Raw genomic sequence first — 23762 nt, forward strand, 5'->3', positions numbered from 1 at the left:
GGCAAGACTGTATTGATTCTGGAGTACACTGGTTTTCAGATGTTGCTGACATTAATAGCTTTTGGCCAGAAATTGGAGTCAACTGGAGACCCTTGGAGAAAGGAAATCACAGCTAACAGTTCCACTAAAAGAAGTAATTGATGAGATCAATTCAAACACATAGATGGCTGTATAGAAAATCTGAGATCACTGACCCATCAAAAATTCATGATATTCATTAAGCCTCTCTCTTTAGAGGCAGGAGACCCTTCACAGGTCAACCAATTTTATTTTTCAGTTATTTTAGCTATTTTTGTTCTCTCAAGCATGTTCCATCTCTCCAGTGTATAGCTATTTGAGAATAGAGATGTTGAAGGGCAATCACTGTGTAATTTACTCCCCTTTTCCTCACCTCTGTCCAAAGTATTCCATCCAAAGAGTTAAAGTGTAAATGGTGAGAAAACAAATCCATCCAGAGGAAATGGATCCTGGAGGACATTTGGAACTATAAAAATGGACTAGTTGTCCAATCAGGGAGATGGAGAAAGGCCACTGTAGTTTTGAGGTTTTATGTTTGTTTGTTTGTTTTTTCTGCCTATTGTTTCTTTGCTTGTTTTTTGGGCAAGTGGCAGCATAACATTTTGAGTCAAAGGTAAATGGTGAGTAGCTCCAGGAAAGAAGTAGAAACTAAAGTGGGATAATTTAGAGCTAACCAGTCAGGTCATGGGGGATGCCAATACAAGAGCCTGACCATGAAGTTGAGTTTGCTCCTTTATATAGATCAACAAGGGCAGGTTAGGTACCCAGTCTTGGGCAAAGTAGGTGTTTATCCCAACAGCAGTTTAGTAAATTAATGCCCCATTCTAGAAATTAGACTAGAATGTAAAAGATCAAGGTGTTTGAATCCCAAATCCTAGAGGTGAATTTGTAAGTAGGAATAAAGAGAATTTTAAAAGCTAGAACTTTCTTAAAGTACTCATATTTAAAAAAAAAAAAAAAATCAGGTTGAGATCTGAAGCCTGATCATTAATTTAGTAACCAAATACTTTACCTAAATTATCTTATTTAATCTTCATGCAGTTTTATAAAATGAATATTACCATTATTTCCAGAGATTTTGGAGAAATCTCTGGAGATGTTTTTACTGCAGCAGTATAGATTGTAGACTGCAGCAATGAGTGAAATGTTTAATCCTGTAATTTTAGGATGGTAAAATTTTAGTCATTCTATCATAATAGCACAGAGCTAAAAGAGCCTTCAACACAACAAAATAGCGGACCTTTGAATTGACATTCTTTTGGTAAAACCTAACTTCAACTTGAATAAGTGTTAGTGGAAATTGTTTGGTTCTTAGAACTCAGAAGAATCTCTCTACCCTGGTGTGTTAGCTTTCTGTCACTATGACAAAACTCCTCAGAAAACCAACTTAAAGGAGAAAATATTTATTTTGGCACATGATTTCAGAAGTTTCGGTCTGTTGTTGGCTGGTTCCATTGCTATGGGCATGTGATCAGGCAGCACATCATGGCAGAGAAGCCATGGCAGAACAAAGCTGCCCACCTCATGGCAGCCAAGAAGCAGTAAGAGAGGATAGTAAGGGACCAAAGACAGGATATAACATTTCAGTGCCTGCTTTCAGTGACCTATCTCTTCCAACTAGGCCTCACCTCCTGCAGAAACTACTACTTTCCAATAGTCCCTTCAGCTACAAATCTGTCAATAAACTAACCTATGGAGATCAAAGCTACCATGATCCAAGCACTTCCAAAAGTTCCACCTCTGAACATTGCTGCATTAGGGATCAAGCCTTCCACACATGAGCTTTTGAGGGATGTTGTACATGCAAATGAATATAGTTTCCATGTAGTTGGAGCCTAAAGCTCAAATGATGTCATTAGAATTCAGTTTTCTCTCTGTCCGCACGTTGGCTTGGATTTCTTCAGTTTTGACTTCTGTTACAGGCAGGAGTTCTCCGCATCATGGTTGCCTGGCCCCTCAGGGTTTGCGTGCAGTCAGCATTGCAGTTCAGCATAAAGTGACTTCTTTTGCATTCACTGAGCAAATGTATATTGAGTGCTTACCACCTGCTAGCAGTGTTCTCAGTGTGAAGACGGCTCAGTAAAGACAACAGAAATATCTCTACTCTTCTGTTGACTTTTCCATATCCAACATTTGTCACAATAGTCCCAAGCCTGAGTACTATTACACTGAATTGGGTCATGCATCTGTTCATGAACCGATCATTATTCCCAGGGGGAATAGAATGTCCTGATTCACCAGACCTGATATTCACACCCATCCTTAAGGAAGGGAGTACAGAATCAGTACTACCCAAGTTACCTTGATGGAGAACAAGGAAGTAGTTGTTTCCAGAGGTTTTAGAGAACAATGGGTATGAACCTGGAAAGAAGAAAATTTATATTAAAAAGAAAAAAGACTCCAAAATCCAAATTCAGAAAGGATAGATGCAGAAATTGTCCCAGAAAACAAATGGAATTTGATCAGACAATAAAACCATGAAAATTTGAGTCCAGTAATGTCCTAGAATCCCCAAATCTGAATGTACACACCTTTAGTCAACAAGCATGGGTAGGAAAATAGTCTTCCAATAAATAGTAAGTTGGATGTAGTCACAGGTGCCTCTGTGGATAACAGCTGTCTGCAGTCATTGTCTGAATGCATTGCCCAGGGTTTATCTGTGTGTAGAATTTGGGCACCCACCAAGTAAATAGCTCGAGGCTACAGATACTTGCTTCTTGCCATGTATGGTGAAAATTGTAAACAGTCTGTGTCATCCTCAAGTGAATAGAGCTCAAACTATTTGTGATTGATGCCTCAGGTTTGGTAATTTACAAAAACTACTTTTGCTTCTCGGTATGATAGAAGGAAAAATTGCTTCAAAAATGCTTTGGGAAAATTGATTCAAATTTACCAAAAATGCTAACTTCAGCTAAGCAGATAGTAACTGATAAGTATCTTTTAATGAGGCTTTATCTTATTTTTTTCCAACAACAGTGTTATGGTATTTGCAGATATTTATTTTTTTCTTAAACACCTATGTATTCCATATATCTTTATAAATAGAAATTTAAAAAGTAATATTGAAGATTTACAACAGGGTAGTTAAGAATATAAATTTTGCAGTCAAACTGCCTAAGTTAAAATTATGACTCTGACATTAAGCTTCTAAATGATCCTAAGGAGGAAACTTCTCTGAGACAGTTTTTCATCAGCAAAATAAGAATAATAACAGTACTCACCTTGTAAGATTAGTGTACATATTAAATGCATTAGCATACATTAAAATGAAACAATAACTGACATATTGGTAACAGTAATTTAAGCATTATCATCATCATCAAATTATCATCACCATATTCAGAATAGCTTCACTGCAAATAACAAGATTTTCACCTGACGTTGTCATAGTGGTCATTAGTACTATTCAACAAGGATATCTGCCTTAGCCCTGCCTGGAGGCACATAGCATAATTGTACTTCTTTACCCTCTTGGGTATACAGCTGCATATTAGTTCTTGGAGGTGGGCTGTGAGTAAACATGATATGTGTCACTTCTGGGTTAGAGCATTTGATTGCAGATATGAGAATATCCAGAATTCACTCTTCTTTCAGGAATACAAACGAGCAATTTTTGAAGATGTTCCTGCCCAATCCAGATCCCTAAGTGTTTGCAATAAGCAGAAGCCCTGTGGACCCACAGGGTAGACATAAAGCATGAGTGAAAAATAAGCCTTTGTTGTTTTAAGCTCCTGAAACTTTGGATGCTTGTTACTGCTGCTTCACCTAACTTTTCCTGACTAAAGCAGGCAACTTAGACAATAAAGCATTTAACTATTTCAGATAAAGACTTGGGAAATGCGGTTCCAGAGCTAGTTAGGTCAATCCAGCAATTCTGAGCCTTCTCTGCATAATTAAAAGATAGCTGCAATGCCTCCAAACATCATATTCTCACATAGCAATTTAACTAGAAAGCAAGATGGTGGGGAGCAAGGACAAAAGACATCTTTTCCCCTCAATGCTCTATCTTTTCTCAGGGATTCTCTCCAGAAGTCTCTTGCAGATTTCTTACATCTTATTGACAGTGCTGCATCTTATGCCCAATCCTAGACCAATCAGGGCCCCCCTAATAAAAAAAAGGAATTCCAAAACTGATTTAATCCTATCATATTTCACTCCATATATCTGGGGAAGAGGCCTACTGTTCTTGAGATGGCTGAATAAAATCAGCATTTCCTTAAGCAAAGAGCAAAGAAGAAGAATGGCTGAGCAACCAGAAGCATCTTTTACAACAGGAATGGTCTTCTATAGGGAGAATCAAAAGAGGACTTCATATATATATATATATATATTTTAGTTGTAGTTGCACACAATACCTTTATTTTATTTATTTATATATGGTGCTGACCATCGGACCCAGGGCCCCACATACACTAAGCATATACTCTACCGCTGAGCCACAACCCTAGCCCCAAAAGAGGATTTCTTAAAATAAGGTTCCCCTGTGCTTGTTGTATATGCACTTGGTCTCAGCAGAGAATTTTTAGAACTACTTAGAAGAGACTGAGATGTGCTAGTAAAATCTCTCTGCATATTACAGTGGATAATGTGAATTTCTAAATAGATTTGCTCAGCTACATTATTAGGCAGACACCTAATAATTTAATGTACACTAAAGTATGTTAATAGGGAGAATGTGTGATCATTAATTAATTACTAAGATTATCATTATCCCAATGTTAAGCAGTTCTTGAATTAAAATACATGATTAGAGTACAAAATGCATAGTGGCTTACCTTGTTCAAAGGTAAGGGCTGTGGAAAGAAAAGATCTTACCAGAGAGTGAAGATGATCTGCTTTGCCATCCTCTTATGGACACAATTTGCATTAAAGCATGAATTCCAGTATAAAGTTAAAAGCAGGCAACTTCCATGTCTTCCCATAATGTGATCATGCAGATAATGAGAGAAACAGCAAAACAAATTCTACCTTGTAGCACATATTTTCCTTATTAATATTTGCAGTTCCATTTTTAATAGCACTGTTGTATTTAATTGCCTCTAAATATTGCAATTCAAGCCCCATAAAGTGTTGAAAACAGGAGCCCTAAAATGAATCTCAGGCTTTGTTGTCCTGCAAAATCTTGGAGCTACAGACTGATGTTCACACATCCATAGAAATATTTTTTTAAACTCTTTGTTGTTGTGCTTACTTTAGAATGGCATTTAAATTAGCAAACCATTACCCTCTCAAGCACAAATGTTTTGCCAACCCTTGTGATTTCTAAATTACTTGTGCCAAAATTATAAGTTCTGCTGAATATTTTGATTAATTCCAGGGATGAAAACATATTTTTCTAATGCTGTATTTCAAGATTTCTAACACGGGATGGTCAATAACCCTAAACTATTTTTTTGGATCAAGAAAGAAATACTATTAATGGCAGGTATCCTTCCAAAAGTTTACTAACAATACAAATCTTAAAATTTTACTGCCAATTACTCTGCTTAAAACAGGGACAGAGGGAAGAACAGCTTACCTACGTTAATTAGTCCACATTTCTTGTTTGCTTGTTCTACACTTGAATTTTATCTGAGTAATGAACAATAATACACTATTTATTTATACAATATGATGACACTTATTTTTTCCCTGTGTATTCCATGATTCACCTTTAAATAAACTTTGGGAAATCTCAAATCAAACTGTGCTAATATAATCTTTGGCCCCATTTGCAGTAGAGTTCATGTTACTAACAAAATTGCTCCTAGCAACTTGCTAGGAGAATCTGTGGGGTCACACCATGATAAACGACCTTGAAGATTTAGAGTACCAAAGACAATTTTGTGGAATTTAGCCTTAACAGATTTCTGGCAGCGTTTATCAAAACACAATTATATGTGAAACTGAAGAAAACATTCAATGTTATAATAAGACAATAACTCACTTCCAGACTTGTAGATAAAGGTGATACTAATCGACATGTGGAAAATAGTCAACTCATATCCTTCTAATATTATAGATAAGCATGTATGATCACTAGAAGCTTGTTTTTGATGATTAGCAGTCAAGAATTGAGGTTAAGTGATGTGTTGCTATCACAGCTAATACTAACTGAATCTATGTATCTTGTTGCCAGTGTTACTTCAATGAGGTCACACTTTTGGTGCAGAACAAGCAGAAACCAAGAATCTGTCATCATTATTTCACTCTGACATTACTGTTAAGTAAACTAAGAAGGAGAGAAAAAAAGCATCTAACTATTAACCTCACATACTTTTAGAAATGGATGTTACTGCCCAGACCCCTCTAATACACTGAGTTATGGCCTTAGAGGTAAAAATTCTCTGCTGGATGTAGTGGGTCAAAAAAAGGATGACAGCTAACTGAAATGTTTTAAGCTGTATCACAGCGACAGCTGAGACTGTCCTTCTGATGGTGGGCATTTTATTTCCCAATGGACAAGGTTACTAAAAGGAGAAAAAGATCAACTCCTTACATAAAGAAACAAAATTATGAAGTTAATGTAAAGAGAGATTCTTTTGTTTTTGCTATGAAAATAAACAAGACATCAAAGAAAATCAACTTAATGCAGACCTTTATGTTATGTATCCCTATGGATTATATTAAAAAAATAATAACTGATATGTTTTATTTCAAAATGGTTGCTGCCATTTGAAGGCGGGGTTTTATGTTTCCTTTCTCTGTTTTTCTGACTTAGCATCCTCTCTAACTTTCACATGGCCCACAGGAAATGAAAGTACCAATTAGAGAAGGGAAGATGGAAAACCATCTGTATGCAGCACTGTGGTAGACTATGCTGGGCCTTCCGAGGTGGAGAGTATGAACTTCACAGAGCGCAGAGCAAAAGGATTGCGGGTGTGTGGGATGCCTTTTGGTAATTTGAGAGGCAAATTATGTGCATTTTCCACTCTGCTATGGTTTTTGAAGTTAAGTGATTTCAATTCTAACACATGAAAGTTCAAAGAGCTAAGACTTCACTGTAATGTGTGCTAGGTTTACTTAAGAATAGAACAGTAAGTCTAAAAAGTTCCTAAGATGACACCGGTATGCAGTAAAAGCCTAGGGAAAGCATATAGGAATGAAACACTAGGGTTTTTATTCTTGTTTTCATTTATTGAGACATAATATTTGTACATCTTTATGGGGTACATTCTGGTAGTTCAGTACATTTATACAGTGTGTAATGATCAAAAGGTAATAACCATTTCCATCTCTTCAAATATTAATCATTTTTATATACTGGGAAATTCATATTATTTGAGACATCTTGAAATATGTCATAGATTATTTTAATCAAAGTTATCCTACCATGTTATTTTTAAAAAAATAAATAATCCCCCCCTCTATTTTGCTGTCCCTCATTGAAATTTCTCTTCCTCCTACCCTTAGCCCTTTCCAGTCTCTAGTGACCTCTATTGTATTGCATTCTTCTCCAAAGCCACTTATTAGTTTCCACAAATGAGTGAGAACAGGGTATTTTTCTGAAACTGGCTTATTTCCCTTAAAGAAATAACTTCTAGTTCTAACCCTGTTGCTGCAAATGACAGGATTTCATTCTTCTTATGGCTGAATAATATTCCATTGTGTATATATGCCACATTTTCTTTATCCATTTTTCCACAGAAGCCTAGGTTGATTTCATATTTTATCTACTGTGAATAATACTGCAATAAACATGGGAAGGCAAGTGTTTGTTCAGTATAATTATTTTATCTTCTTTGGAGATATATATACCCGGTAGTGGAATTGAAGGATCACATGATATTTCTGTTTACTTTTTTGTGGGACCTCCTTTTATTGTTTAGATATGAGGTGTCCCCCTAAAGCTCCTGTCTTAATGCAGGAAGGTGAAATGATTGGAATACAAGAGCTGTAACCTAACCAGCCCACCCTAGTTTGAAAGGACTGAGTGGTAACGTTAGGCAGGTGGGGCATGGCTAGAAGAGGTGGGTCCCTGGGGATGTGACCTGGAAGGGTGCATCTTCCTTGTAGCCCCTTCCCCTTTCTCTCTCTGCTCCCCAGCTTCCCTGAGCTGAGTAGTTTTCTTCCACTATGCTTTTCTGCCATGATGTTCTACCTCACCTTGGGCCTAGAGCAATGGAGTCAGCCCACCATAGACTAAAACTCTGAAACCATGAACCAAAATAAACTTTTCTTCCTCTAAGTTGTTCTTGTAGGATATTTTGGTCACAGCAACAAAAAGCTGACTAACACATCTCTATGCTATTTTCCATAACAGCTATACTAATTTAGATTCCCACCAAGAGTGTAAGGGAGTTCCACTTTCTGTGTGTCCTAGATAACTTTTGCTATTTTTCATCTTTTTTGATGATAGCCATTTAAACCAGGATTATATGCTATCTCGTTGTTTTGATTTTTATTTCTCCAATGATTAGTGAGATTGAACATTTTTTCATCTACTTGTCGATCATTTTTTTATGCCTTCTTTTGAAAAGCACTTAGGTTCTGTTAGTCCACTTTTAATTGGATTATTTGGGGGGTTTTGTTTGTTACTTTTTACTTTTTGATTTTGTTTTGTGTTCAGCTTTTTAAATTTCTTTTGTAGTTTATATATTAATCTATTATTGTCTGATGAATAATTTGCAAATGTTTTCTCCCATTCTATACATTGTCTCTGAATTCTGCTGATTATCTCCTCAGCTGCTCAGCTGTGCAAAAGCTTCTGTGTTTCATATAATCCCATTTGTCTATTTTTATTTTTGTTGTCTGTGCTTTTGGGGTCTTTCCTAAGAAATCATTGCCTACACCAATATCTGGAAGTGAAAAACACTAGTTTCTCTGTTCTCTTGGCAACAGAGAAAGAGATGCAACCCGTTGTGGTAAGATATGGCCAAGTGCCATTGTCTTTCAGTTCTTCATTTGTGTGTGGGTCAATAGATGTCATACATTTTTCCTTTTTGCTTGATTTGAATTTTAATAATGTTTAAGAGAATCAGAAAAGTTCATGAAGTAATATAAAAATTCATAATAAAAAAAAGCTAAATATGGGTTGGGTTTGTGGTTCAGGGGTAGAGTGCTTGCCTAGCATGTGTGAAGCACTTGGTTCAATCCTCAGCACCACATATAAATAAATAAGTATATAAAATAAAATTATTTTAAAAAGAAAAAAGCTGAATACAAAATTGCATGTGCTATGAAGGCAACTGTCAATGTTTGTGTATAAATGACAAGAAGAGAAAATAAAAAGACGTGATTTATTGAGGTAGAATTATGAAAATTTTGGACAGTAGTAGACAAGAGAAATGATTTGAAGTTTTGGTGAACAAGAAAGGGAATATGTAACCTAAGTTTAAACTGAAGCTTCTTTCATATAAAACTAAGGAAATGTTCAGTATAAAGCAATTTCACCAATTTGAACCTGAACTTTCTCTCCATCCTCTCCCTATAGTCACCAAATCATTTTACATTTTTTCTGATTATAGTAAATACTTTCTTTTGTATGCATGTTGGAGTTGATATTCATAATTCTACCAGAAAATGGCCTACAGAGATCTAAACTTAGAACAGGGAGAAACTACATTCATAGATTTTAAATGTTACAAACACGATACTTGACATTAAACTGAATTTCCTATTTATTCCATATTCTGAATTTGACCTAATAAAATAGCTTTCATTGTAAAGCTTAAGTTAAGCATATAGAATGAGATAAGAGTAAAATAAAAGAAAGAATTTCTGGCCCTTGACAGTACAGACAGTCATAACATTACAGAACTCTTCTTTCAGAGAAGAAATTTTCATGGGTGGCTAACTTCACATGTACGCACTCCCCAAAATGCCTTCAGAAACAGAAGCATAAGATGCTGCCTCAGAGGACCACACTACCATAAAAGTTCCATGATGACATGATGCTATTTTAATAAAAAGTACAGATTTATGAACTCAAAATGACTGTAATAACAAGCATTTTCAAATGTACCCTAATGCCTAGAACATGACAGCCACTCCCCATGCTTCAGTAACTCTGGGCCAGTTGACATCTACTGTAAGATAAAATCATTGTGTTTTAGTAAAACTATCTTTCTGAACCGAGACTATGTCTTGTGCCTTGGGTGGTATGAAGCACTGAAGATCTCACCTTTTCTCAACTTTCTCGGGTAGCTAAAAACCCTTCTTATAGCTCCTAAATCTGATTGTTTTTCTTCACTCCACATCCCTCATCCAATGATCAAAATCTACTCAAAGCCAGAAATCAGAATCTTTATGTGTGTGTTGTTACATTGTTTTCTAAGGAAAAACAAATTTTTGTTTGTATAGAAAAATCTCATTTTTAGTAGACTTGGTCTCCAGTCATTCTATTAAAAAGGAAAAGAAGTAATTTTATTATATTAAAATATCTGACCACACCATAAGACCAAAGGGGGAAAGACTTATTTTGAGGATCATCTCCTTCGTCCCACTCTTCCTGGAGAAACTGTGCATAACTTAGTCACTGTGAGCTGCTGAGTATGGCCAGGATATTCTCACAGCTGGAACTTCAGCCATCACACATAGTCCCTAAGTCCACACTGCTTCCCACCAACCTGTCATTGTTCTTTAGAGGTGTAAAGTTCATTAAGTGCTCAGAAGTCTCACTCTAGCCAGGCATGGTGATACACGCCTGTAATCCCAGCGGCTCAGAAGGCTGAGGCAGGAGGATCACAAGTTCAAAGCCAGCCTCAGCAATTTAGTGAGGCCCTAAGCAACTTAGAGAGACCCCATCTCCAAATAAAATATAAAAAGGGCTGGGGGTGGGGCTCAGAGGTTAAGTACCCAGGGTTCAATTCCAGGTACAAAAAATAATAATAATAATAATAATAATAATAATAATAATAATAAAAGAAGTCTCACTCTAGCATGGAGATGTCTCAAGAAGAAGCAGCATCAGTTCAGATTCTTCAGAATCATAGGCTTAAAATCCAAGAATAAAATAAAAGTAGGACTCTGTAAATGATGGCCAGGCAGAACCAGAACAGCCCACTAACTAACCTTATTGCCTACATAATCTGCATAATGATCTATGCCACATCCATTGTTTTCTCAAGTTCTGTCAGAAAGTATCAATTCTTAAGCAATTTCTACCTCTCTACTCCCAAGAGTTTCAATCTCTTTTGTTACACTATGTTTATTTCTTCTCTCCCTCCCTTCTTGAAAAATAGAGAATTTGCCCTTAATTCTCAGAAAATCTAGTAGTTTCCACTGTCTAAAATTTAAGTGTCTTCATTTTATGCTGGATTAACTCCAAATTATTCATATTCCTTTCTAGAAATTACACTGGGCCAATTTTCATTTTCTTTTAACTTTTAAGAGTGGCAAACAGAACCAAGTCTTTAGAGAACACTCCAAAGATCTCATATAATTTTATTGTTTGGATCTAACCATTTTAAGTGTAACCAAGGAATACTTTTAAGATAAAAATATTAAATTTTAGAACAGAATTTGGTATATATTTCTTATTATTTAAAATGGGAAAAAAGAACTAGCATTTATTAAATTCGATCTCTGTGTCAGGTATTCACATATATCATATCATGTAATTCTTACAATTATTCTTATGGTGTCATTACTTCTACTTTCCATATAATGAAATAAAGGCTCAGAGAAGAAAAGGACTCCCTGAGTTTTAAACTCAAGATTCTCCAATTCCAAAGTTTGAGCAACTTCTAGTTTATCATAAAGAATTAAAGTAATATTTAACATTATAATTAATTTTCCTATTTTCCTTATTAAATTTCACACTTATTAAAATTCATCCATAAAACATTCATTCGGTTTCAAATCAAATTATACTAACACCATTCCAAAATAATTCCTGTATCAGGTCAATTAATCCAAGTCCATTCTAGAAAGGTAAATCCTTGTTGCATTGCTTCATTACACAACAATAACAAAGCTCTCAATCATCATGTTTTAAATTGTTTCAGGAGCTTGTTTTCCTGGGCTGTCTATTCATCAAGATTCTGATAATTGTGGTTGACAAGTCTTTATCTCCTTGTACTTTGCTTTTTTCCAAACAGCCTATTTTGTTTCATAGCATAATTGGAATTTTGCCTAGAAAATTACAAAATATCTCAGAATAAATAGTAGTTATCTTAACTTTTTGAAGAAGTGGAAACTTCTCCTATCTATCTCCAACCTCATGACTCCTCTCCAATATTTTTCCAGTCGTAGGTGTTAGCATCTGCTGTTGTAAAATCTTTAGTGCTGCTTGGTGGGGACTGAAGTGAGGAATGGAGCCAAGATCACTTTTTCCAGTAAATATTATACAATCATGCCACATGTCCAACTCCACAGATTACTGGAACTTTCTGAAAGAGTGTACATCTTGATGCTCATCTTAATCATTTTTGCATTTGCATTCTTGATACTGTACCTGAGATTCTCACCCTTGCCACCCTTAAATAAAGCAGCTGGCCTCCTTTTCACGATGTGGGATCCTGGGGGTGCCAACACTCTCTGCCACCTCCTGAGCACTGTGGAAGCTCAAATAGCTCTTCAGCTCTTCTCTTGGAAACGTACTGCAGCTCTTGATCTACTTACCACCTCCCCTCCCTATTTCACAAGTTGTGCCACTCAGAGACAATCAGAAAAAGTGCCAAAGAGCAAAATAGCTCCAGATATCTTCCCCCAGCTCTGTACTATATTCTCATCTCTCTTGTCTACCTTACATAGGCATAAAGTAGCCCAAAGAAGTAGTTGAATGCATGGAAAGAGAAAACCAAGGCTCCATGTGCTTCAAGAAGAATCAGGAGGGAAGACTGGAACACAAGGTTCAGGAGGGAGCTGACAGGTTATGTTATAAGCATACAGTCATTCTGTGTCCCCTTTTGCAAATTACATTGAATACATTCCTCAGTTTCATTCCATTTGCCTCAAATGCATGTGAACACTTCACAGAGTACTAATCAAAGAAGTTATTTAGTGCAATCAATTATCACTTGCAGGGCAGTGAGCTACCCTTCTGCAGTAAGTGACTAGATTTATCAATAAGAACTAACACAGACCATTCATTTCTTTGTTCTTGTTGTTTTCTGAAGATCCTATTTTTGGTGATTTTATATCCAGTACTCTGCTCTATGCTTCTTTTCTGCACAGCAATATTTAATTTGAAATGAAAACATCTTTTTCAGAGATGATAATTTGACCCTTAACCATGTCTGCTCACTGGAATCCCCATGTTGCATAATTTCATTGAAAAGCATGCTGATGAACTTCAGTTACAAAACTTTATATTTCTTGAAAGGCATTTGCCTCAGTATGTTTAATAACATATCTACTATAGTTTTTCAAAGAATTTTAAGTGGCCACAGTATAGTGAGATAATTAGGATGTAATCATCCTATAAGGATATAAACATTATAATATTTGTTTAGTGATGACCTTCTTGACTTTGATGGTTACATATAAATAAGATACTGAAGAAAATTTTTAAAACACAGTTATGCTTTCCAGTAAGTCTTACAGCTTTCAATCCCTTAAGAAAATATGGCTATTTCACTATTTTAGTAAATTATATGAGAATGTAAATTTCAGGTAATGTTACAATTATTAGTCAAAACCACCAAAATAAAATTATAGGACTTTATAAGCCTATAAAATTATAGGCTTCTAACTTTGTTTTCTGGAAAATTACAAATAGAGATAGAAGGAAATAAGGTTTTCTGTAAATAAATATGGCGTTTACATTGAAACAATGTAGATGATGAAGGACGAAAAACTAGTCCTAAATTAAGTTTAAATCTTATCATCATCACTGATTGAGTTGAAACAGGAATTATCAGATATTGGATTAATTTTAAAAGCAGGAGAGTTCAAGGAACTGAGCTTGAGACTGAACATAATGTTTTCTACGAAACTTCAAAAGTCTTTTTTTTTTTTTTTTTGGTAACTTACTTTAAAAAAAAAAACATTTATGAAGGGAGATAATATTGACTAAATGAAATAAAAAACCTAACTATTTTATACATTACTCAGTGGAAACATGGTTGAAATCTAAAGTTTATCTTAATAAAAATGATCCTTATAATTTAAGTGTCTGTAAATAATTATTGAATAATAAATGCTGAATTCAAGGTAGCTTTCTCAAGTCACTTAAAGTACTTAGCCAATTTTGAAGGGGAAAAAGAAAAGAGCAGTACCTAAGAATATGTTGTTGTTAATGCATATAGGCTATACAATTGAGAGTGTGTTCAAGCTAAACCTATCATTTTGCCAACAGAAAGTGAAAAAATCTTACCATTAATATCTTTACTGCTGTGTTAAAACATTTACCTTGGGAATTGTTGGCTGAGTTGACTAATTATCAAAAATACTAAGTAATGCATGTTGTTTATTTCCATCAGTACAAAATTATTATTATTCTAATGCTGCTTGCATTATTTGAATAACATAAACTGTTGTTGGCCACTGTGCTTCAAAGGACTATTCTTTATCTTTCCAAAAGTTTGATTTATTATTTCTATTATTTACCAGTGAATAGCTTGAATACCAACAAAATATCTTACTTTTCAGTTTCCTGACAGCAGTCTTTATTTTATAATGTTACCCTGACATTCTGATATATCATTAAGTCAGAACATGTTGAATACATTGGGAGTTGTATAATACATATAAAATTCCTTGTATTCCATCTTTTATCTAGGTAAGTTTTAGAGTTCACTTTTTTGAGGCAAGTTTTCAGCATTTTCAAGTTATAAAGCTTAATAGGAATTGCTGGCAAAGATACTAGACATTTTTTAAATTCTGCTTCATGTTATCCACTATAGTAAGTATTCTACATATTATAAATCTGCATATCACAATCATAGGACTTAATTAACCCCTCTCTCCCCAAATGGTGAAACTGGGATTCAAGAAAGTGATCAAATTTATTCAGGAATTTAAGCAGCAGAGGTTGAAGTTAAAATCTATGATTTTTTTTTATATTTGCCATTGTCCCATTGTTATGATTATTATCAATTATACTTTAAGATGAATTATTTTCACTGATTGGAATAAATAATTTTAAATTATTTTAGTTACATAAATCTGATACAAATACACCATCTAATATATTTTTAAAAGTAAAGTCTTCTTATCAGTAATATAATTAGTATTTGGTCAATTTTCAGCACAGACACAAAAAGATGCTAGAGAATATGAAAGGAGCATGAAAGCTGAACTACAAAGACCTAAGTATGATTCCCAACTCTCAGAGTTCCATTAAGGAGGTCACATTTCAGATCTTCATAGGGTGCAGATGATGCTATGTTACCATTTATATTCTAAGGTCAAACAGGTTGAGATAATTTGAGAGAGTCTTATAAAGTGAAAGAACTATGCAAACAAAAGACAAAATTATAAACACTGCAAGTCCTTTGTGCAAGAAGGGGAAACCATATTAGCATGAGTAATACAATTTAAGAGAATCTTTTTAATAAGTCAGATGACAGAAAAATTATTTAGGAAAAATAATCAACCTTAAGGAAAAAATGAGCCTATTGCTATTTCCATTGTCCATCTAAAACAAAAAGCAAGGAATACTTGTAAATTTTCTAAGTGATCTGGAAAAATTGGTGCGTCTCTGAAACTTCATCAGAATTTGATCCAAGTATGTGTATGTATATGTATCTATACATACAGATATTTTTAAGTGTACCATTTAACATTAATAAGGTGTCCGATGGAGCCACGCCTTACCTGTGTGTATACAATATTTAAAGAAGGCTTTCTCTGCCTCTAATTATACTTTAATATCTTCAATTAGTATTTGCTGAAGAATTACCATATGCCCAGCCTAAGTCATGCTTCACATAAGCAGAGAAAAGGGAGATAACAGTACCACTCTGGGGGGTGGCCATCCTGTGTTAGGATGAGTCACAAAGCCACTAGAAAACATGCATCGATATATGATGGTGGCTGGCAAAGGCAAGAATAAATGTGGATGAGAAAAGAAATCAAGGCTCATGTGTGTGACGACTCAGGCAGACATTCAGGAGGATCTGTCAGGAGAAGTATTCTGATTCTGGCCAAGAAGAGAAAGCCAAATGAAATCAACATTCTTAGTAGAGACCTATATGTGCTTCTGAAAATAAGCAGGAGTCATGCCGGGTCTTGAGGTCACGTTCTCACGGTGACCTTGCTTATCAATACAAACTCTAAACAAAAGGATAATTTTTTAAAAAAATCAAGAAAATTTTACTGGATATGAGATTGACTGGCACAGAGAAAGAAGCTCCTGCAAAACAGGATCAGAAAGGAAACCCTGAATCACGGGCATTGTAGAATGAAGATGAAAGTTCAAATCCAAGAACCAGGAAACCAAAAGAAGAAAGGTGCTATAAATTGGGAAATGGACAGATGAAACTGCCGTGGAGAAAAATAAATTGAGATAAACATAGAAAACAACAGTTGGAGAGGAAAATTGATGTTTGGTCTATAGCAGTAGGGATCCATTGGATAATCAAGGAAAAATGTCCTGTGGATAGCAAGACAAGCAAGGAGCTTTGTTTTCACTGTGGTCTACCTGTCACTTTGTATAGTAATGAAATTAATGAGCCTGACTTGTCCTTTTCATGACTAGAAAGATTCAAACATCCTGTTCTCCACTCATGCACAGCAGCCACACAATTCTCCTGTCAATGCAATCAAATCTCTCCAACTTATGAGGAATTCTAAAAATGCACCCACTCGTTTCTAGAATAATAAACAGAATGTACTAAGGGGAAAATCCTCCCAAAAAGCAGATAATAAGCCTAAGTGGCACTTTTGTTTGTTTATTGCTTATAACCAGGGCCTTAAATTGTAAAATAGCATGGAATATATCCACCCTTTTAGCAAATGTGCTTTTATCATAACTGAATTTAATATTAATCAGATTAAATTGCTTAGAAAAGAAACAAGTAGATACTCAAATATTGAATTACCCAAAAGTTACCAACAGGAGGGCATGTTCTCTCTGAATACACTTTTTTCCTTGGGCATCTTCGCCAAAGATGAAAAAAGATTAAAGAAACCTTTAACCAGTTCAAAGCATCAAAATAAAGCCAATATGAATGGGATCAAAATCTTGAGAGCTGCTTATTTGGAAGATTTCTCATATAAAAGTTGAGAAGAAAGTTAGCTTCCATGAGGGGAAAAAAACCTGAATCATAACTTGTTTTTAGTCTTGAACTTAGAAATCAAAACTCAAGAGAGACATGCTGCACATTTCATTGGATAAATGGATTTCCCTTTAACCACGAAATTGTGTTGTCACAGCATGCTTGAAAAACTGTGACAAACCTCCAAAGGCTTGAGAACTGATTAGCTGGTGAATCGCCTTCACCTCTGCCAACCTACCTGGCACCCCTCTATGTTTACCAACGCACTGCTCCCTGGGGAGGGCAGCTAGCACGCTCCCTGCTGACTGTGAGCCTTATCTAAATCCTCGGGAAGTTGTGCTGGGATTTATCTCTGCCCAAAGACCAACATCATTTTCCACGTCAAATTCAGACTTTCCAATACAGTGAAGATATGGGTGACTTAGCCTTATCATTTAAAGCAGTCCATTATTATTATAGACATTCTATAAAATTAATTACTTGATTAATACCTGTGCAGACAAAATGCCCTTCAGTCAACTAAACTTTTGTTATCAGTGAGAAACGTCAGTAACTTTAATGTTATTCAGCAGGGGATAGGAATTTGTTCAACAGTACAGGAAATACTGCAGTCAGATTAAGGGACAGATTCTGGTAAAAAATAAAAATTATCAAAGTTTAAGTTATAACTTTGTGCACATAAAGTAATGTTGTATAATTTGCTGAAATATTTGTTTATGGACAGATTTTTTAAGAGTTTGGGGAAAAGAAGGGTCAATCTCCCATTTTATTTAATTTTAAGTTGTTTTTTTTTTTAAGTCTAAACAAGCCCTCATTTAACATGCAGAATAAGGTTGCTGTGACTACCCAGAATCAGAATCTAGCAAGAAACCCCATTTAATTTGACATGTAAATACTGTGTAGTATTGTTCGTAATTTGGTTCATGTACTGGTCAAATCTGCCCAAGTGGACTTTAAACTCTTTTTTAAATTATTATTATTATTTTAGTTGTAGGTGGACACAATACCTCTATTTTATCTATTTATATGTGGTGCTGAGGATCAAACCCACGGCCTCCACACACTAAAACAGACACTCACAGGGATGAGTGAATGGGTCTCTCCTTCATGACAATTAACCTACCATCTACCCTGGAATGCCACAGGTCTGTTGCTGAACCGTCAATGGCTTGAATCACCTTTACAGCCGACTTGCCAAGGCACATCTTCCAGTTTGCTTTCTGTCAGAAACACAAAGTGGAGAGGGAGACAGAACTAAGTGAGGGGAGATGTCTCCTTAAAAAAAAGGAATTCTGAAGGCTATTTAGAGAAAGCATGGGTTTACTACAAGAAAACTTCTTTTCATTTACTACAGTTAAAAAGAAAAAAAATTAAAAGAAAAAAAAAAGTGGGCATAAGAGAGGCCAAGAGGAAAAGAAATTGGAGTCCCCAAAAGATTGTTTTCACTACAGGAGGCAGGGCTTCAAAGCACACTCCAACCTCATCTTGCCTCCCCTGCTACCCATATACCTTTCTTCTCCACCAAACATGAAGTCGGCCTTGCCTCCTGTCTCTTTCTAGTTTCTTCTCAAGAGTTGCTGTTTCTAAGCTCCCAGGAGAAGATCTTTCTTCTCTCTGTTCTCTCTTCTCCCACCCACACCCCTGCACAGTTGAAGGAATGAGCCAACCTCATTCCCTTTAGCCAGATGGAGGCCCTAGGAGAGGAGTTTTTATCTTGGAAACAAGTGACCTCCTAGACATGAAGACTTAGATTATCACTGGAGGACCACAAGCTACCAACTTTGTGAAAACTTACACACAAGCTCATGTATTTTCCCATGAGGATTTCACCGTTTTTATCATATTTTTCAAAGGGCATATGATTCCAGAGATTTAGAACTCCCAATCTGAAGAGTGAGGAAAGGTTAGTTTGTCAAATACTCAAGAGCCAAAAATTGGTAGTGTTTGAAGCCATTTTAGCCTATAATGAGGAATTCTTCTCTCTGACTTCTGACTGGTTGGTTTAACCTAAGCTATATTCTACATGACTTTGTATATTTTTACAAATTTGCATTTAATGTTCTGTCTCCAGAGGTGACTAATGAGTATATTAATCCACATATTTCCAGAGCTTCTTTTTTTATTTGCATCCTATACTTTAGAAAAGGCTTCAAAACACAAGGCTTATTGTATTCTGCCAATATTTAGGAAATTATTATCCTTGTGTGTTTTAGAAAATTATTCATAAACAGCCTCAAAAGTAAGGCTTTGAAACAGAGATTAGTTTTCCTACTACTTAATAGCACAATAATTATTTTCATATTATATTCTGAATCTTGCAGAACCACTGTTTTATAAAAAGATAATGAATTTGGGGGGTGAAAACTAGAAGTTGGCAAAATGCTTCGGCAAATACAAGAATGAAAACATATGGAGATTATTCATAAAATTCATTCCACAGATGTTTGTGCAGTGATGAGGCATTCGTTTGACAAAATAGAGATATGTCAAGGTAGAAAGTCTTGAAGTCACTGGTTTTTGTAGTGACTATAGCAACGGTATTACCTATGTTGTCTTAAAGTCCTGGGCTGAAATATCTAAGGTGGATGCAAAAGTATAAGCTTATGTTTCTCAGAGAGGAAAATATAGCAGCTGTGAATGAGATGTGAGTTTAAGGTTGTTTTTGAATATGATGAATGAGGATGCATCTAAAATAAAATGTAGAGCCCTTAAAAGCCAAATCGAGACCGAAACACTGGTGAGTTATACCCTGGATCAAACCAAGTCCCCAAGCAGTAGCCCACCAAATGTTTGCTAGCCTAGAAGACAGCAGCAGCTGACTGAATGGGGAAAAGGAAGAGGGAATCAGAGCTAAGGACTAGGACTAACAGACCTAAGGAAATGCCCCTGGAGATGGTATTGCTAAGAACTATCTGCAAGCTCAAGAACTTGGCTCCCTGGCTTTCTCTCAAGCTAATACTCACTGAGCACTGAGTCAGGCATTTTTAGGAAATGCAAAGTGGCAATCATTCTGCCTATCCCCCGGTCTAAATTAAAACCCAGAAGCAATTTTGGATTAACTTTCCTTTGACTTAATTCTTAGGCATCAACTTAGCTTTGGGTTCAATAATATATGTGAGATTGATTTATTAATGCAGAAATAAAACCATTTTTTAATAAAAAGTTTTTATACTAGTCTGTTATTTTCCACTATAAAGCCTTAAAGTTAAATGTTAAAATTCCTATTATAAAATTCTATTTAATGATGGTTGGGTAGCAATAACAATCAGATGAAACCTTTCTGCCACTAGCAGTATTTCGATGAAGCTATATTTTATATTAAATCACTCTTGCCACCATCATATACTGTTATTTATTTGCTTCACTGGATTTAATATAAAATATTCTGTTCAGAACTTCAAAACTAGATAAGGACTTTTTCCCTCATGTACATTTATAATACAAAATTTTAACCTGACAACCTAAAGACATATTTGAATTTCTGAAACTATTCAATCTACAGAGGTTTTCCTCTGTAAAACTGAGGTGATAATGAACATAACTGCTATAAAGATTAAATGAAATAATGTAGCACAGTGGTTGGTATGTAATAAATAGGCTTCAATAAATTTTTAGCCTAATCCAAGATACATTTCGAGAGATTCGATCACTAATACATTTCTGCATGTACTGCAAATGAATAACCCTGTAAATGTTGTTTCATAATACATTTACCAAATTTTAAACATTTTTTATTCTATAAAGTGAATTTTTTTAACATGAACATTCAATGCATTACATTCCAGTTACTTAAAATAGCTGTGTTTTTACATTATTGTTGATGATTCAGGTTTTCCTATGAGAATACAAAATAGTCACATTAAGGGGTTTTTTGTTTTTGAGATGATCTCACCAAGTAGCCCAGCTGATCTTGAGATCCTCCCGACTCAGCCTCCCAAGTAGCTGGGATCACAGGTGAGCACCACCACACCTGGCAAGGGGTTATTTTATTCTATCTAGAGATGTCAGTCGTAGTGAGGAAAATTCTGTTAATTATTCAAATAGCATATTCTAAATTAAAATTAAGCTATTCAGAAGATCCCCTGAACAAGTATCTGGAAAGCAAGAGCACTTTAAAAAAAATAAAAGTAACAAAATAAAAGTTTTCCAGTGGTTTTAAATTGTCTCAGGTTGCACCATTTCAAATTTCTTCCTGTAATTCCATGTTCCTATCTCTTTAACTTCTTTTGATTAAGCAATGTTCCTTTGTGTTGACTGCCTATTTTCTTTTTGTGAACCCGTCAGATCTCTCCGTCTTGTCTTGTGTAATTTAAGAGACTTTTATGTAGTTTTCTGAGAGACTATCACAAAAGTCCAACTGGGAGAAAAATTTACAAGGTTCAAAATGAAGGGTCATTATTAACGCTGTCTTGCCCACAATGAATACATGGACTCTCTCGTTCATGCATGGCAGGATTTTAACTACAGGAGCAGAGGTAGAAGCTTTTAAATGAAGTATTATGAATAATATCATTGAGTTACATGAGCTTACTTTAATTTGCATTTTTTAAAAAATGTGCATTGTTTAATGAGATTGGAGAACTATAAAAAGCATGTCTTTGGGTATGGACTTATCTATAAGTCTATTCACATAAATGTTTCTGTGGCTGAAAGCACATTGTTAAAAGTTGTAATTTCATATGTCCTTAGGTTAATATCATATATCCAGTCATCAGCAGGATAGTATGCAGAGTGAATATTCAACACTGTAAAGCTAAATGCAGAAAGAGAGTAAGCAAGAGTGGGTTTTCTCAATTTTGAAGAGAGGTTAATTTTAAGTGCTTTTACTTTATCAAAGTACTCCCGACTTGTGTTCAACAATCATTGGCACTAATGATGTTTATGTGGCTTGAAGAAAATTACACTTTTTCTTATCATTTCAGTGCCCAATATCTTTTTTTTATTACAGCAGACAAATCTAATTACTTCTTCTGATTAATCTCAATAGCACTGATTTGAATCATGAATAATTCCTTTCTAGTCAAAGCAAAACCCTAAAGACTTCAAAGAAACTTCATTTTTCATAAGCACATTGTGTAGAGATGCCAAATAAGAAAATATATTAATTTTTAGCAGATGGACAACTGAATAGGGAACTAAAGGTTTATTTGAACATATTTATTATATATGCTTTACTATTTTAAACAGAGCCTATAAATCTGATCTCTCTCTCCTCTTGTCTGATTAACATCTCTTTCAAGTCATTGAATGCCTCTCAGTGTATCCATTATTTATATATATATATATATATATATATATATATATATATATAATTTACTAGTGTGCATATTTTATATGCCCTCATCATATACCCTTGGCACTCCCCACAGTACTGAGTCCTGTGCCTTGAAGATAAAGAGATAATAGCTAAGTAATATTCCATTGTGTATATATGCCACATTTTTTTATCCATTGTGAAGGACACAATAGAATATTACTCAGCAATAAAAGAGAATAAAATCATGGCATTTGCAGATAAATGGATGGAGTTGGAGAAGATAAGACTAAGTGAAGTTATCCAATCCTAAAAAACAAATGCCGAATGTTTTCTCTGATATAAGGAGGCTGACTCATAGTAGGGTAGAGAGGGGGAGCATGGGAGGATTAGACAAACTCTAGATAGGGCAGACGGGTGAGAGGGGAAGGGAGCAGGCAGGGGGTTAGAAATGTTGGTGGAATATGATGGACATCATTATCCAAAGTATATGTATGAAGACACGAATTGGTGTGAATATATATTTTATACAACCAGAGATATGAAAAAATGTGCTCTATTTGTGGAATATGAATTGTAATGCATCCCACTGTCATATATAAAAATAAATAAATAAATTTACAAATACCTACAAAAAAATAATATCTAACATTAATTGTGCTCTTGCTTTGTGCTGTTTACCATTCTAAATTTTGGGGGGATTATTAGCTCCTTTATAAAGGTGATAAACCAGATAAAAGGGGCACCACTATAATCTTCACTTTATAATGGAGGAAACAGAAACTCAGAACAGTTAAACAATCTACCAGAATCATACAGTGGCTAAGTGGCCACGGCTGAGCCTGGCTTAAGAGCTCTCAAACACATTACTACTCCCCTACCTCCGGAGACCCCTGCTGTACATTGCCCATGATGGACCTTCAGAGCATGAAGAACTTATCCCTCAGCTTTACTACCATTATGATTGTTTTTCTGTTTATATGATTAACATCTGTTCCTCCTATATGCCAGAACATATTAATATTCTACCTAGTATTTCATAGATGAGTAATAGCAGCTAACATTTATCAAGCTTTTGCCAAGCCAGGTACTATGACTTATTTCACCCTCCTAAGGACTCTCTAGGGTTTCTGCTAATTTACCTCCACTAAACAGAAGAGGAAACTGAGGTGGAGAGAGTTGGATGCCTTGCCTAAGATAACACGACTAGTAAATAGTAAGGGCAGGATTTAAACTCAATGATCAAGCCACAGAGCTATGCTCTGAGTAAATGAAGGGTTTAATTACTGAAAATCTATCTTGGAGCATCAGATAAACAATCCAAAGGAAATGACAGTAGAAAATATATAGACAAGCAAAGCAGAAAAGATAGAAGCACTTCAGGCACAGGAAATAATGTGGATAAA

The 23762-nt window shown here is 35.2% G+C and overlaps 1 protein-coding gene across 2 annotated transcripts in view; it reads left to right on the forward strand.

Moving 5' to 3' along the window:
- The window catches only part of Syt1 (synaptotagmin 1), a 196489-nt gene that overhangs the window by 26028 nt on the left and 146699 nt on the right, over window positions 1–23762 (forward strand). The window lies entirely within an intron of this gene.

Source organism: Callospermophilus lateralis, chromosome 4 (genome assembly GCF_048772815.1).
Source record: "Callospermophilus lateralis isolate mCalLat2 chromosome 4, mCalLat2.hap1, whole genome shotgun sequence".
Classification (NCBI taxonomy): Eukaryota; Metazoa; Chordata; class Mammalia; order Rodentia; family Sciuridae; genus Callospermophilus; species Callospermophilus lateralis.